This window comes from Petaurus breviceps, unplaced genomic scaffold (assembly GCF_028583685.1).
Source record: "Petaurus breviceps papuanus isolate PSGF00001 unplaced genomic scaffold, PetGlider_PUasm1.0 99, whole genome shotgun sequence".
Taxonomy (NCBI): domain Eukaryota; kingdom Metazoa; phylum Chordata; class Mammalia; order Diprotodontia; family Petauridae; genus Petaurus; species Petaurus breviceps.
In genome coordinates, this window is record NW_027187465.1 from 13,868,007 (window position 1) to 13,885,030 (window position 17,024).

At 41.9% G+C, this 17,024-nt stretch overlaps 1 protein-coding gene across 2 annotated transcripts in view; it reads left to right on the forward strand.

The window, feature by feature from the left end:
• The window catches only part of TAOK3 (TAO kinase 3), a 243,206-nt gene that overhangs the window by 1,317 nt on the left and 224,865 nt on the right, over positions 1-17,024 (forward strand). The window contains exon 1 of one of the 2 annotated variants that reach the window (XM_069081657.1): positions 15,288-15,489. The exons of the other annotated variant lie outside the window; for it this stretch is intronic. The gene's annotated coding sequence lies outside the window, so the exon portion shown is untranslated. Of the gene's footprint in view, positions 1-15,287; positions 15,490-17,024 lie in introns of those variants that run through there. 2 annotated transcript variants of the gene reach the window in all.

The following is a 17,024-nucleotide window of genomic DNA, read 5'->3' on the forward strand; positions in this document are numbered from 1 at the left end:
TGGGGACGGGGACCGCTGGGAACCTCGTAGAGCGGCTATGACAGCGAGAGACGCCCGAGAAGTGACTGAGACTCTTGAGAGGGGCTGTGACAGCGGGAGACCCCCGAGAGGGGCAGGGACAGGTGACTCTTGAGAAGAGCTGTGACAGCAGGAGACTCCGGAAAGGGGCAGGGACAGCGAGAGACACCCCCCCCCAAGAAGTGACTGTGACAGTCAAAGACCCCCGAAAAGGTCAGGAACAGGAGGAGACTCTTGAGAGGAGCTGTGACAGGGAGAGCCCCCCAAGGTGCTGTGACAGGCGTTTCTAGATAGGGGCTGACAGATGGAGACCCCCAACAGAGGGCTGTGACATGAGTGGTCCCCAGAGAGGGACAGGAACTTCAAGAGATTTCTGAGAGGGACAGGGACAGCAAGAGACACCCAAAAGGGGCTGTGACTGAAAGAGACTCTTGGTAGGGGCTGTGACAGTCTTGAGATCCGAAGCTAGGGTTGTGACATGAAAGGTCCCTGGAGAGGGATAAGGAAATCGAGAGGGACAGGGACAGGCTGAGGCCCTGAGAGAAACTAGGAAAGGAAGAGACTATTGATAGTGACTGTAACAACTTGAGGCCTCTGAGAGGGAGCTGTAAGAGGTGACCCTGGAGGAGAACAGGGGCTGGGCCAGGATGGGACTCCTCAAGAGATCCTGGGACTGTCAGAGACCCAAGAGACTCTGACAGGAGAAGACCCCATGAGGGTCTATGACAACCAAGGGACCTCCTCCCCTAGGGAGTAGAGACCAGAGACCAAGTGATGAGACCCCTGAGTAAGGCTGGGCTAGGTTGAGACCCCTAAGATGGGCTATGACAGCAGAGAATTCCTAAAAGACTGACAAGAAAAGACCCTAAGAAGGTCTGTAACAGACTGAGACCCCCACAAAAGGATGTGATAGTGGCAGACCCTCAAGAGACAGAGACAGAAGACCCAGACAAAAAGACTTCCCAAGAAGTTCAGCGACAGACCCGTAGAAAGGAGTAAGGACAGTGGAAAACCTAAGGGAAGAAAACTCCCTAGAGTGTTTTGGACAGTGGAGACTTCCAGAAGAAACTGGGACAGATTGAGAACTCTGGGAAGGGCTAAGACAGGCAGAGACCTGTGAGAGGTGACCAAGGGGACAAGATTCCCAGAAAGGCAAAGACAGTGGGAGAACTCCTCCCCTATCTTGTTCTCTACCCCCCTTCCCCCCTCCCCCTGGATTGTGAAAGGGAGAGACTGTAGAGCTGTTATCTGTCTTGAAACCACCTAGAGAGCTGAATGTTAACTGGCTATACCCGCTCCCCCTAGGGACTGAGCTTCGATAAACTGAGAAAAGCCTAGACACCCTAGCCCACCCTAACCCCAGAGGCAGGAATAGCAGGAAAGGGGCAACAGTAGCAGATCTGCCAGTACAGGACTCCCCACAGGGGCTGTGAGAAGGGGATCTGGATGAGGAAACCCCTGAAAGAATTTTTGATAGGACAGATTCCTCCCCCTTTCCTCCTGGACTGTATGCTTGAAGGAATACTCCGGAAACACAGGGAACCTGTGAGAAGGTTTAAGGGGAGGAGGTCCCCAAGGAAGTATAAAAACAAATAATCAGGGATTATACCCCAGGAAAAAAAAATATGATAGAATATCTGAGAGAAAGAGACCTCCAGGAGGGACTGAGGGAGGTCTGAAGAGGGACCCTCAGCAAGGGTAACCATTTCTGTTAGAATGATGGGACTGAGCTAAGCAAGGTAGGGAGGGACCTGAAGGGTGGGAGGGGAGGAAGTTTTGAGGGATTGAGACTTCACATAGAGGCTCTGACCAGAGGTTTAAAGAGAAGAGAAAACTCAAGTGGGACTGAATCTGAGAGGAAGAAGCCCCTCAGGACTAGTGGCAGGTGATTTGGAGGCATCAGAGCCTAAAGAAGGATAAACAGGAGGTCTAAGGGGAAGAGAACCCAGAGAAGAACTGAGAGTCAGGGAGTCTGAAAGGGACCCCGGAGAGGGACTAGGGTAGCAATCCTAGCACCCTGGATAGGGGATTGCTCAAGTTAGATGAGGGGAGAATATGATATGCAAGGGGGGAGTCTTAGGGGAAGAGACTACTAAGAGGGGCTGTGGCACCTAGGGCTTGGAGGGAAAGGACCCCCAGAAAGGAGCTGGGACAATAGATTTGATGGGAGACTCCGGAGAGTCAAAGTAGAAGACAAAGTCTCAAATGTCAGGAGTCTGGGAAGAGAAGCCATCTGAGAGGCTGGGACTGTAGGGCTTAAGGCATGGGGAATATTGGGAGAGAGAAGGTTAGAAGAAGCAGCCTTCATTCCCTCTCTGCCTGCTATGATATTGAATCTAAGGAAGAGAGAAGTGTTGAGAGACTGATTGTGAATCTGAGATTAAGATAATAGGGGTATGGCGGGGAGGGGCTCGGGGAAGGACTGACGGGATGGACAGAGGAGGACTATGCCTGATAATGGGGAGGGAAAACTCCCTAGATGGGCTTGGAATTGTGGCCAGGGCTGAATTGTGACTGTAAGGTCTGACTTTCATAAAAAGGGTTTGAGAACAAGTGTGAAGGATTGAAGAGCAAAGAAAGGATCTGTGATTGAGTATAGTATAGGGACTGAGATGAGGGGAGGTGAAGGGGAGAAACTTCAGAGTGGGTCTGATGGCAGATCTCAATAGAGGGATACCCAAAGAGGGACCCATCTGTCTGAGATGAAAAGGTTTTTGAGGGTTTATAGCCAGCCAACCGTAAAGGCAGGGTTTGATGTGAAAGAGCATCCCAGGGGGACTGAGACTGTGGGTCTGATTCAGAGGAGGAGATTTTGGAAACCATTTGAGGCGATGGGACTGAAGGGACAAATGGGACCCCATGATGGCAGGCTCCAAGGTGACAGGGCCACAGGAAAGGACTGAGATAATGGGGCTTAGTCAAGGGAAACTAAAGGAGTTAGTTAGGGAAACTAACTGGGACCAGGACCATGGTGGCCGAAGTCAAAATGCCCCCCAGAAAATAGCAGTCAGCTTTTTTAGGAGAGGGCACCCCCAGAAAGGGGGCTTGAGCAGGAGGTCAGAGGGAGGGTGATTCACCCAGAGGATCACTGTGATGCAGCTTCTGAGGGTAGAAGATCCAACAGTAGGGTTGATGTCAGAGCTCCTAGGAGAACGGCAGTGTCTGAAGTGAGGGGACTCCGAAGAGGGGATGGGACAGCGGGATGAGTTAAGGGATTTCAGGGAGAGCTTGTGACAAGGCTTAGGTCCCTGGAGATGGGACTCCAGAGAAACGCAATGAAAGTCAATTCAAAAGTGTCACCCCAGAGAGGATCTGGGACAGTAGAGTCTGAGCTGATGGCTGCTCCTGGGTGGAAGAAAGACTGGGAGTTCTTGGAGGAGATATGTGTGGAGGTCTAAGGTGAAGGCTCTCCCAGAGGGTATTGAGAGTGGGGCAGCTAGATGGCTTAGGGTGGGGAATCCTTGGATTTGTTCTGTGAAGTTTAGATTCAGTCAAAGGGCCAAACTTGGGGACCTAGAGGGCCACCTGTAGGGGACCTGCAGGTCACAGGCTATTATAAAAAGTCAGACTCACAGGAACAAAGTTCAAATCTCACCTTAGTTTCCTCTGTAACCTGGGCTAGTCTTCTAACCTCTTAGCCTTTGTGTCATCATCAACAAAATGGACATTATAATAGCACCTACCTCCCTGGGGTGTTTGTGTCTCTGGTGAGATTATGTATGGGAAAGAGCTTTGCCAATCTTAAGGCACTATAAAAACGCTAGCTATTATTCTGTGGTCTGGGAACCTTGGGGAAAGAGAGTATTTCTAGTGAAGTTTGGGAAGGCTTTGGCTCTGAGGGCCAAGATTCAGAAGCAAGACTGGAGGAGGGTGAGGAGACTACCTGGAAAGTGGTGACTTACCCTAGTATTTCCAAGACTCAAATCGTGGCTGTTCCCCAGCCCTTCGGGTTTTCTAAGCTCTTTCTTTTTGTCATCTCCTTCAATCCTCCCTGAGGAAGGATGGTGCCATTTTTCAGATGAAAAAACTGAGTCTGAGGGAAGTTAAGTGACTTGCCTAGCTTATAAACATTTGAGGTGGCTTCAAGTCACTTGCACAGTTCAGACTGCTTCTAACAAATAGAAAATAGGGATGGTATGATCATTTAAGGGAGAGGTGTAGGAACCCACAGAGTGCATGATGGGATGAAGGAATGAGGCCAAAACTAGGGTACTGGGGGGAGAACTGGGGATTTTCTAAAGAAATGCCACCAAGAAGAGAACATGACGACAACGGGTGCATCTTGAAGGGCTTCCGATACTAGGGGAAGGTGGTGACAGCCAAATGCAAGTGGGCAGGGACAGAAGGTTAGGGATACAAGCTTGTCCAGAATCAGTATTTCTAAACGGGCTGCTGGGGACCTGGAAATGATGCAACCTGTTTTGAAAAGCAGGGATTCTCAATTTGAGTGGTTATCCCCTCCTCAGAATAAAATACATAGGATTATTAAGGAAATCAATTACATCAAAACAGTTATCAGAATATTTCCAAAGATTGGTACCCTTGTTCTAGTGTGATTGGAGGGGAGTCCAGGGGGAGATTGAATTTTTTTTCCCAACACAATGGAGGAACTAACTATAGGAACTTCTGGCCAATTAGCACGCTTTTGTTGTCTTAGATCTAGTCTGCTCTGATATCTACTGAGATGGTACTCAGTCTTCCTATGGGTCTCTCTCCAGCTTGTATGAGTGCCTTGGAATTTTATAAGAAGAGTGTAAAGCTTATCCTTGACCCTGAGGCTTCACCTGAACAAGGAAGGATATAGAGGGCTCCCAAATTTTCCAAATAAAGCTAAAAATAAGCTCAAGCTATCTCGTTTGCTCCATTTTTTTTAACTCAGTTTTCAGTGTCTTTCTATCTCCAGGACCTAGCAGTGTTTGACAATTAGTGGTACCTAAATACTGGTTAATTGATTGACTGAAAGAATGATTTGTAAAGTGGAAATGTTATCATTTGCTCTACCTCCGGGGATTATTATAAGGAACCAAAAGGGTACAGAAACATGAACTTTATATAAGAGTTTAGAAACTCCTTTCAGGTTTGCAGATTAAAAGGTGCCAGGCTTTAACCAATTGGTTTAAATGGATTTGACTATGTTTAGAATCTTGCTTCCAAGGCTTGTGGACCGAAGATATTTTCATTCCCTTTGAGTTTCCAAATAAGAGGCATTGGGCTGCTGAACTAGCAGCACTTTCCAAGGAGATTTCTACTTCTGAGAGCCACCAGGGCTTGAGCTGTAGGCAGAATTCCAGCCCTAGTAGAGGAAGGAGATAAGCAAGCCTATTTAAATCAGAGGCTTTATGTACGGGTGGGAGGTGGGTGAGTGTCTGTTAAAAGTGCTGAGACAAACAATGTGGGAGCCCCCAGGAGGTGGGGATGGGGGCGGGGGAGCAGCCTCCAACTTTGATGGATGTTAAGATTAAGCTAATGACCAGGCTTGTTATGCTTTGTGCTGGGGATATGTTAATACTGCCCTGACTCCCTTTTAAGTGCTGCTTTTGAATGCACATGTGCTGACAGTTTGGGCTATTTCAGTTGTTTCCTACCTATTTTGAGTTATGTCTTGGTGTTTTCCTCCCCCCACCCCTTTATTCTGGTACCCCTTTGGAAAGGTTGGCTTATAAAATAGTGACTTTGGAAGTATTTGGGGGTGAAGGAGGAGAGTGGGAATGAGCTGATTTCTCTTCAAAAATTCTTTGACTCTTCTGTTCCAGGTTTTAATTGTGTTCTTTTTGCTGTGCTTTTGTTGCCCAAGTTTATTGATGGAGAATTTTGGATAATAGGAGGAAGGAATGTTGTACCTTTTTGAATGGACAGAATGTAGAGGGTTGATAGAGGAACTGTTCATTGAAATTCTTGATGAAAGTGTCTGACAGTGGCTTTCTGGAGGTGATAATAAACATAGGACAAGCACCTACTACAAACCTGACGCTGGGCACTGCTTCCAAAAACTCAGGATTCCATGAGTCATAACCTCCATACTCAGAATTTTCTCCCAAACTGTTGAAAAGAGATGGGGGTGGGGGGGAGAAGCAAAAGGGGAAATAATTAAAACATGATTTACTTTAAAACTGTCTATGGAATTAAATCCAGCTTTAGGGAAGAATAAAATAAAAGAAATATAAAGAAAAGAAAAAAAGAAGAAAAGTCAAGAGATAATTTCTAAGGCTATGATTTCTTCTTTTCTCTCTGGTGAATATCTGGAAGTGATCATTGGAAGGACTAGAGATGTTCAGTGCCAATAATCAGCCAAAGGAATAGAAATGTATAAATCAAAATGTATCTAAAGATTATTCAATATCCTCTTTAGGTGATTTAAATGGTCAGATCATGAGAGGCAAAAAGGTTACTTTTGTTTTCTTAGGAGAGAATAGAGTGCTCCAGTATTCCTATGTGCCATTACTGAAGAAGTCATTTCCATGACATTCCTATATAATATTAATCTAAAGAAGATGAAGAAGAGATTCCATGTAATGGATTTTTTGGTGAATTAAAATCCCCAAGGGAAGTTAGGCTGTTTTCTATTTGTTTCCTCAACCAAAATTACAGGATAAGAAATAACCAAGACCTTTTAGATTTAAAATTATTCTCCATTAGACGGACAACATCAGCGGCTCTGAAAAAGCCTTCCCCTTCCTTACTGACAATTGAACTATAGGACCTGACAGCTGAGGACCCTTAATGAAGGTGTCTGGATCCCGGCCAACTTAGTAAACATTAATAGTACTACTTAATTAATGCCATAATAAACTGTTTTGTACTGTCTACACACTGAAGCCATATGCTTTCAAAAACTATGGTCATCTGTGGAATCAGTGGCACATCAGATTTGGCTTAATGTTTTTAAACACACTTGAATGCAAGTCCTCCTTGCCTATCAGTATTCATATTTGTTGATTTTCATCTCATAATGCTGTAGATTAAAACCATTAATGTTTTCTATTTGTACCAAGATATTATAGTTAAAAGCTCTTTCCATGGAATTCCTTTCTATGTTCTTCCTGCTAAAAGTATCTTAGATCTCTTCTTAGAATGGAGACCTTTTTTTTAAATATATTTGTTACTATCTTTCATTTTGAAATCACCTAGATTTCCAGTTGTATCTTTCTCCTTCCTACCTCCCAGAAGGCCACTTGTTATGACAAAAACAAAAGGAGGAAATAAAAACAATTCAGCAAAACTGACCAACTCCTTGAAAAACTCAACCCTCTAAGCATTGTTCCACAACCATAGGGTGAATTTTTTTTTTTTTATTTCTCACAATTTAAAGTAATTGGGCAGATATTTTTGAGTCTGTATTTGTTGTGATGCTTACTAAAATCACACTCCAAGAGTGTACTTTGTGATTGTCTCAGCTGGTGAGAAATCTCCTGTGGTGCTTTTAGGGTTTGGGTTGGGGTTTTTTTTTTTAGGGATTATTATTTAAATTCAAAATCAAGTTAAATAGAAAGAGCCCTGACCCAGAATTTTGAACCTTTGTCCAGAAAGTCATTTAAATTATATCTTCATCCTAGCTATAAGCATGCCTTTCCATTATCAAATCACTCAAAGCATGTGTAAATTTCCTATGGAGATTGAGATGCTCATAAAGACAGGATAACATTCCATCCTTGTGTTGCAATAGGTACCTGGGTGGCTGCCTTAAACCTCTAGTGCAGTGTTTTGTTCTTCCCTCTACATGCCCATGGTAGTGACCTTGAGACCTCAGACTGTGCCAAGAGAATGCAAGCTTTGGCAGGCAGGTCCTACCAAATGGGAAAGGTGATGATGATGATGATGATGATGATGATGATGGGCAGGGTGATGAGCTCTGTGTGTGTGTGTGTGTGTGTGTGTGTGTGTGTGTGTGTCTCTTTCGAAGACCTATCTGGCCAAGCTCTGAGAACTCATCACTGCATAGTTGACTACCAAGTGATGAATGTGCTTGGCCCCAACCATTTATGTAGATGGTAGAGAGGTTGCGATTATCTTGGGGGTAGAGTGGGGTGCCCACACTAATGAAATCACAGATGTGTAAATGATTCAAGTCAGAAAATAATAACATAACACTTTGCAAATATTATCTCATTTGATATGTACAACACCCCTGGGAGTGAGTTGTTATTATTATTTCCATCCTACAAATGAGGAAAATGAGGTTAAGTGACTTGGCCAGGTTCACACAAGTAATAAATGTCTGAGGCCAGATTTGAACTCAGATCTTTTTGACTCCAGGTCCAGTGGTCTACCCATTGTGCCACTCAACTACCCATAAGATACGTAAGCACAGTATCAATCATAGCTCGATAGCTCCTTCTTCACTCATTTCAATTGAGCAAGCATTTATTGAGCTTCCACTATGTATTAGGCACTGGGTATACAAAGACAAAAATGGGAGAGTTCCTTTCCCTTAAGTAACTTATATTTTACTAATAGAAAACACGTATGCAGATAAACAATGTGTGTGTATCTCATATGTCTATATAGCATATACACACGTTTATATTTTCATATATGACAGCTGACATGAATGCTGACTGGGAATGCGTGTATACATATGTATACTTACACATATACATTTGTGGGTATGTATATATGTGTTATATATATATCTGTGGATATATATGCCCACATATATGTGTGGATATATATACCAGATATGTGTGTGTGTGTGTGTATATGAAGGAAGTAGAAGGGATACATGACCAGATCATTGTCAACCACAGGGCTCAGAATAGGCATCTTCCAGAAAGTGGCCCTTGAGCTGAGCCTTGAAACAACATAGGAATTCTCAAAGGTCAAAACGTGGAGAGGAGGATTTTCAGGCATAGGAAGCCTATGCAACAGCATAGAGATGGGAATTTGTTTCAGGGCAACATCATAAAAGCCAGTACATCAACAATGCATGTGACAGACAATAAACATCCAGTTAGCAAACATCTATTAAATACTTACCATGTGCCAAGGACTGGGCTCAGCTCTGGGGGTACAAAGAAAGGCAAGAACCCAGACCCTGACCTCAAGGACAGTCTGGGAAGTGGGGGTGGGGTGCAGGTGAGGGACAAACTCAATCTCAGGCTCCAGTAGGAAAAGTCTGTCATCTAGGATTGAGAGTTCTGGTCAGACCATCAGTTTGAGGCACTACTTTTTAGGAAGGTCATTAACAAGCTATAGGACAGCCTGGATGGAGAAGGGCCTCATGTTCTTGCCAGGAGGAGTAATTAAAGGAACAGGGGATTTTGCACCTGGAGAAAGAAGGCTCAGAAGGCTGAGAACTGCTGCTGCTTCCACAACTCAGAAGGCTGTCCTGTACATTACATCTGTTGCTCTTAGCCTCAGAAGCTTAGGATCCCTTTTTAAAACTATAGTTCAGATCATAGGAACATAGAACTAGGAAGGACCTCGTGGGTCATTGAATCTGTTCCTCTCATTTTACAGGAGAGGCAACTAAGACCCAAAGAGGAGAAGTAGCTTCCTCAGGCCACACAGGGAATCAATGCCAGAGTAGGAAGTTTAGGGCTTCTGCCTCCCAATGCCTACTGCCCAGTCTCCTCTTCCCCCTGCATACGTGAAACTCTGTCTTTCACCATCATCATGCTTTGCTCCAGTTTGGAGACAGAATGAATGTCTTTCCCTGCTTGTGTTCTTGATTCCCTCCTCTCCCAGATCCTTAGGAAATCAGTCCATTGACTATTATCTCCTCCCTGGGGAGCGCAGCCCCACTTCCCCTCACCCTTCTGCTTTTCACCTCCCAATCTATTGGCTGCTTCCTTCTCTGACACCAACAAGCTTGTCAAGGGGCTATCGAAGGCGTTCTTAACCTTTTGGTCTCTGGGACCCCTTTGGCAATCTGGTGAAACTTCTGGCTCTCTTTTCAGAAAAATGTTTTTAGATGCATAAAGTAAAATGTACATAGTATCACAGAAGAAACCAGTGATAGGTAGTGACATTTTTTAAAAGTTGACTATCCCCAGTTAAGAACACTTGGCCTAGAGTATCTGCATTTTGCAAAATACAATGTCACATTGTGCAATTGTAAGACTAGGGAACATGATTTCATTATTGTCACAGACTTGTACCCCTAACTCTGGTTTACTTACTTGCAGATAAATGCATGTGCTTGGGCACTAGAGAAACCCTAGAGAGAAAGTTAAACATCAACCTATCACTAGCCCTGCAAGAACAACTTTCTGACTCTAGATGGGGGGAGCGTTGTTCCTTATAGATTACTTACATTCATTGTCTTAGAAAACAACACCTGCTCCCTCCCTCTCCTGCCTTCAATTTTTTTTTCTTTTTGCTTTTTGGAGGGCAATTGGGGTTAAATAACTTGCCCAAGATCACACAGCCAGTGTGTGTGTGTGTGTGTGTGTGTGTGTGTGTGTGTGTGTGTGTGTGTCTGTCTGTCTGTCTGTCTGTCTGTCTGTCTGAAGTCGAATCTGAACTCAGGTCCTTCTGACTCTAGGGCCATCGCTCTACTCACTGCTCCACCTAGCCGCCCCTTCCCCCCTTCAATTTCATTTCTGTTTCCCAAGAAGGAGGCAAGACTACAAGTCTAGACTACGGCTTAGTGGACTGTTGGTTTCATAATAATAAGGGATCTTCCCAAGCACATTTGGCAAGGTGTGTGGTTTCCATCCTCCATCTTAATAACCTGGATTTAGATTGGAAATATTTGCAGGATATCTCAAATGTGCATATGTTCACCAAAGTTGTTTGCCACTCATGGAGAATGCCCAGAGTGGAGTTCCAATGGAAGAGGAATTCCGTCTGGATGCCGAGGTCTTCCCGCTGTCTGTGTTTGTGGATGGCTTTATGAGGTTTGCAAAGCAGAACATGCTAATTAAGATCTAAAGGCCGCAAAGTGGAGTACCAAAATCTCTGCAGATCTGCGCAAAGTACAGCGCTGACTCTTGGTGGGTGCCAATAGGCGGCTGCATATTGTTGTTATCAATAATAGTAACAACTAGCATTTATACAGTGCTTTAAGGTAACCCTGAGAGGTGAGTGCTATTATTATTCCCATTCTACAGAAAGGAAATCAAGTCAGACAAAGGTTAATTGACTTGCCCAGGGTCACACCTTCATAGGAACTCATCCTTTTGGCTCCAGTCTACCTCTCCATTGGCTGTGCCATCCAAATGCCTTAATAACAAGCCAGGTGATGCACTGCCACCCAATTAATGTTAAGAAACCTAAACAAAAGCCTCCAATATCTTGATTGACCCCTTATGGATTACTTATGGAGAGATATGAACAAAAATCACAACGGATGAGAAGACTGAGTTATAGATCTGTCCAGTTGGAGAGAATACAGAAATACCTGCTGTGATGCTGATTATAATAGATGACACTTACATGGCACCTTAAGTTTACATGTATTATCTCATCCCGGGTATGCAGAAGTATCTACATTGTTACTCAGAATACCTTAATATTGCTTCAAATTTAATCTAAAGGTGTGGACTGTGTTTGCAATTTGAACAATTCTTTAATCTCCACTTTAAACCTTAGGATTCTGTGCTGAGATCTGGATTCTGTTTTAGATTGGGCCCCCACTGGAATGTTAGGTGGCAGAAATCCATCCCACATTGTACTTTTTTGTAATGCTCAGAATCCTAGTTCATTACCTATGCACACTTTGAAAGATGACCATTTTACTTCCTCTCCCTGTTAATATGGGAAAGCATAGCTCATCATTTGAAGATCCATGAAGAACTCCTTTCAGGAAAGGTGTGGATGTTATAAATCTTGACAGATGAGAATAACTTAAATCTAAGATGTCTGGAAATTCTTGACCAAAGATAGCACCAATCAAAGCAAAATACTTGATTTAATTAAACCAGCATGCTCTTTGGCTTTGATAACAAGCAATGTACAAATAGCAATTCATAAATTAACTAATTGTCTTCTTCCTACTATGGACATTAACTGTTGCTTTATAGCAAATATTTATATATATTTATATATATATATATATATGCTTATGTTCATTCTATATACATTGGTTATGTATATGTATATATATTATATACATATACAATATGTCACCAAAATCATAGGAAGTTTTTAAAACATCCTCTATTTCAAGAGCAAAAGACATTTTCTAGAACAAAATCCCCTCCGTATAATTTATATAGACCCATTTTATTATCAGTGCCCATGAGTAAATTAAAATTCTAGAATAGAATCATAGCCCTGGAAGGAACTACAGAGATCATCCAGTCTGTATACCTATGTTGAACAGTTTTGTTTCCCAAACATGTGATTTAATTTAATCCAATTTGGCAAACCTTCATTAAGTACCTACTAAAAATAGCATTATCTGAGTTGCTCAGAGAGATATAATGATTTAAATAAAACACAGCACCTGCTCTCCTGAAGCTTATAGTCTAGGATCAAACACTTTTTTTTTTTAAGTGATGGGATTGGGATCCATTGTTTCATATGTTTATATGATTTGCTGGTGTGAAAACTCCATCTATGTATACAAATTAGCAACTGCTCCTGGGGTATAAGAAAGTTACCATTTGCCTACATCTCCAGTTAGTATGCCTCAGAGACAGAACTTAATTGAACCTCTCTCATCTTGACCCCAGGCCAGCCCTCTGGGCACTGTCACATGGCATCTACACTGTAAATAAGTATAATACATGATGTCACATAAACATGTTAGAGAGCTAGAGAACTCTCTGTTATGTGGTCCAAAGGTAAAAAGGACCTGAGCAAAGAAGGGGGTTAAATTTGGATAGGCTTCCCTGAAAAGGTAGCATTTGAATTGAACTGCAATTGATGGGTTGGGAAGGATTTGACTTGCCAATTGGGGGAGAGAGAACTAGTATCTTTAGGGGCTCTTAGTAACTCAAATGGATGAGGATTTTTTGTTGTTTAGTCATTTTTTTGAGTTGCATCCAACCCCATTTGGGGTTTTCTTGGCAAAGATACTGGAGTGGTTTGCCATTTCCTTCTCCAGCTTATTTCACTGATGAGGAAACTGAAGCAAACAGGGCTAAGTGACTTGCCCAGGGTCACATAGCTAGTAAGTATTTGATTTGAACTCACAAAGATAAATCTTCCTGAACCCAACCAAGCCCAGTGCTCTATTCACTGTGCAACCCAGGACAAGGATTAAATTGGAATAAAAAAATTAAAATGAAGCTCCTGGTTTCTCTTTGTTGCTCCTACAAACAATATTTAAGTATACCAATTGTACTAATAATTATATTAGGCCCAGTCTTTAGTAAAGGTTGCCATGGACCACCCATTTTGCTAATTGAAAAATGAACATAAGGGGTGGCTAGGTGGCAAAGTGCTTAGAGCACTAGCCCTAGAGTCAGGAAGACATGACTTTGAATGTGGCATCAGACACTTAACACTTACTAGCTGTGTGACCTTGGGCAAGTCACTTAACCCCACTGCCCTGCCCTCCCTCCAAAAAAAGAAAAAAAAAACAAGAAAAAAAATGAACATAAGTGGAGATGTATATTTGGGCAATAAGCTTGAAATAATAATGAAAACAGTTTCCCTTGAATGACCTTTGAATCCTTGAGTGTTTGGAATTTGTTTTTGTTTACTTAGTTGGGTGGTGTTTTGTAGGAAGAGCATTGGTTCTGACCCTTCAACCTTGGGAATCTATTTTCCTTGTATAGGAGGGACACTCAAAGGCAAGTTCTCCTGGGCTAAGTTTTGCCTTTCTCCCAGGAGTAGTTGTCCACTTGATTTAGAGGCCAAGACTCTTGTGTTTGGATTCAAATCTTTCAGAAAAAGATTTCTTCTTTGGTTATAATAGCTTACATAGCTGTAAACTATTAACAAAAGCTAAATCTTCAAATATTCAGCAGCAGAGTAGATAAATTTTTTTTTAACTTGAGTTCATTGGATAAAAATGACCCCTTTTCTATCAAATTAAATGAAACCAAATTCTAGGCAAGAATATGGTTTCCTTGCTCGCTCTTCTTGTTGGTTTTATATTTTCTCTTTCAGCAGTATTTACATTTACTTCATTTTTTTGTTTTGTGGGGCACTGATTATTCACATCCACCTACCTGTGCCTTCCTCTGGAGTCTTCTAGAAGCAGTGAATGGAGCGCTGGATATGGAGCCAGAAATCCTGGATTTAGACACAGCATTGTTTTGGCCACTTGCTGCTAATGTTACCTGGAGCACATTACTTCCTTCTCTGGGCCCTATTAATGGGGCTATAAAACAGGGATATTGACCTAGCTAGACCTAGGGTCTTTTCCAACTAGAAATCTCTCGGATATATCTGTTCTAAGAAGAAGTCAAATGCCAAATTCATAGCAGCCTGGTATAATGAGTTTGGCATCTGGGAACCTAAGTTCACATTTTGACTTAGGATAGATTTGTCTAAAAGGCACTTTGACCCAAACAACCCTTTTTAAATTGCTCACTAATTAAAATTGGAACAAGTATAGCACCCCTAAATAAATTTTTTTTGCACAAGAAACTGATAATTGACCCTGAAAATGGCTCGATCAAAGTTAATTTGGGGCTTACTCTCAGTTGTGTGGATGAGTGTGTTTCAAATGTCTTTAAGCCAGAATTATAAGAACTTAGTCACGTGTGACTCATGGTGAGAAGTTTTCCCTTTTCCCTTAACATATGCCACTGCATCCCATATGTCTTTTGGATGAAAGAGAAATTAAGCACAGAGCAGAGTGCTCTGATTTGACATGTCATGGTGCTAGAAAGGCATTTGAGTTTTCAGCTTGAGTATGTAGGAAAAGTTTGAATAGTGTCCCTGGTGCTAACTTTTGCAGTGCATGCTAGTGGTGAGTTCTGCACTTAGCTGCTTGAATTCCTACATAGATTTCTTAACATCTGTTTAGGGAAGGCCTTTTTATTAAAGAAAAAAAAATCCACAAACATATTAGCATCAAGACATTTTGAAAAGACTAATGAACTTCTAGGAATAATGTTTTCCAGTACTTAGGTCAACTATGCATTCTGTTGTTAGCTCTCCTTCTCTGCTTTCTTGGCATATGTTAACTTGAGGGGTTTGAGGGCCATTGTGGGTAGGGAGTTTTGTTTGTTTGTTTGTTGGCTAAAGGTATTTACTAAAATAAATTTGAAGCCAATACTTCCTAGCTCTCAAGAAAAATTTGACTGATCAGCCTTAAATCTCTTTTAGTTGGTTGGTTTAAGGAAGGCAAGATAAGCCGCCCATAGACACTTGCACCTGTGAGAACCAATAGGGGTGGTGGAAACAGGAAATACTTAAGCTTGCAATGCTGATAGAAATGTGCAGTTCTCCGTGGGTGCTGTTTTTTATCTGTAGTTCCGTGTAAGGGTTATAGAAGAGTTCCTTGTGGAGTCCTCTGGTTTGTTTTTTGTTGTTTTTGTTTTGATGGATGTTTAACAGGGAATCATTTAACAGTTTGACAAGTGACCCATGAGAGCAGTTATTTTAATTCCCTACAGTGCCAAAGAACTGGTGAGTTATCCTTTTCATCTTATTTCTCTGTCTCCTTTCTAATGTTTCTTCCTGTAGCCCTTCATGGTAGCATTCAGTGAGAATGCAGTTCGTTTTTTATTCTTTTAGATCAAGTAAATATGTTTGCCCATAATGGTAAGATGTTGTAACTAATGCTCTCATTGTCATGGCCCTGGTCTAGGTCACTCTCAATGCCAAGAACATTTGGCAGCTTTTCTTCGGTAGAGATGTTTCAGCTTTCTTTGAACAAGTTTGATGTTGTGTGAAGGCTGAAGAAGGAAATGGAGATGAATAATGGCATTTTAGTGACATGGAAGAAAGTTCTTTCTATGAAGTTTGAATTTTAAGATTTAATTTTCAAATGCATTTATTCAGTCCTATCTGTGACCAGGAAGTAGTCGCTTTAACACTCAGCATTTGTAATAACTTCCTTTCTCTGGGTGAAGATGCTTGCTAACATGTGTTCATTCTTACATCTCAAAACTGAGTCAGGTTTTATACTACATTAAGGAAGAAGACACCTCCCTTCCCCCCCTCCCCCCACACCTTTCTGAGAAAGCAAATCTAGGTAGATTGTGTTGGCTACATAGTGGGAATTCTGATGTCTACCATCCTTTGACTTACCAAAGAACGTTACAGATGGGAACGATTTGAAAAGTGACCATTTGAACTCTTCTGTTTGAGACTTCATATCAGATGGAGGTATGAGTCATGTCTTAACATTACTACTGAACAGGAGAAATTGAGTTTTCCATTTATTGAGTTTCGGGTTCATTATACTCTGAACTTCAAAGTCAAGTTATGAACAATTATTTAAATTTATATGTTCCTCATATTTCTTTGCTCTTCCTAAACCAGGCAGGACTTTTTTCTTTTGCAAAATTTTATTTCTGCCCTCTTTTGTTTTACTTGTATAAAAGGAGTAAATTGTGTCTCCTAAATTGAACTTCACAACTGCATCAGAAAAGGTTAAAACAAAACTTTGAGTGCTTTAAAGGATGTTGCTGCAAAGAGGCCGGTTCATGCTGTTGGAAAATATTTGTACTTATATGTGATAAATTTAATGGGAGGATTTTGAAACCCACTGATCAAGCAAAGCTTTGTCATAACATTTCTCTATTACCAATATGTCACATTGTTTAACCTTGATAATCCTATAAAATATTTTTACAGTGGTTCATTATGTTGTACTTCTTTTATAGAAAGGGTTAATGAGAGAAAACGGAAGGAGTGATTTTCTAAAGTAATATCAAATTCAGTGGCAGGGATAGAAATCAAATCCTATGATAGAATCAAAGGGATCACATTTACTTCCCTACAACATAACTTACTACAACATAACCTTTGTTTTTTGTTTTGTTCTGTTTTTAAATACATTAATATCTGTTGTCATAGGGGATGAAGAGCTGGCCTCAAAGCCAGGAAAACCTGGGATCAGGTCCCACGCACATAATGGATGAGTCTCTGTCATCTTGGTTACTCTCTCTGAAGGATTGTAGATTACAGCAAGAGTGCTAACCTCCTTTAGTGGAGGG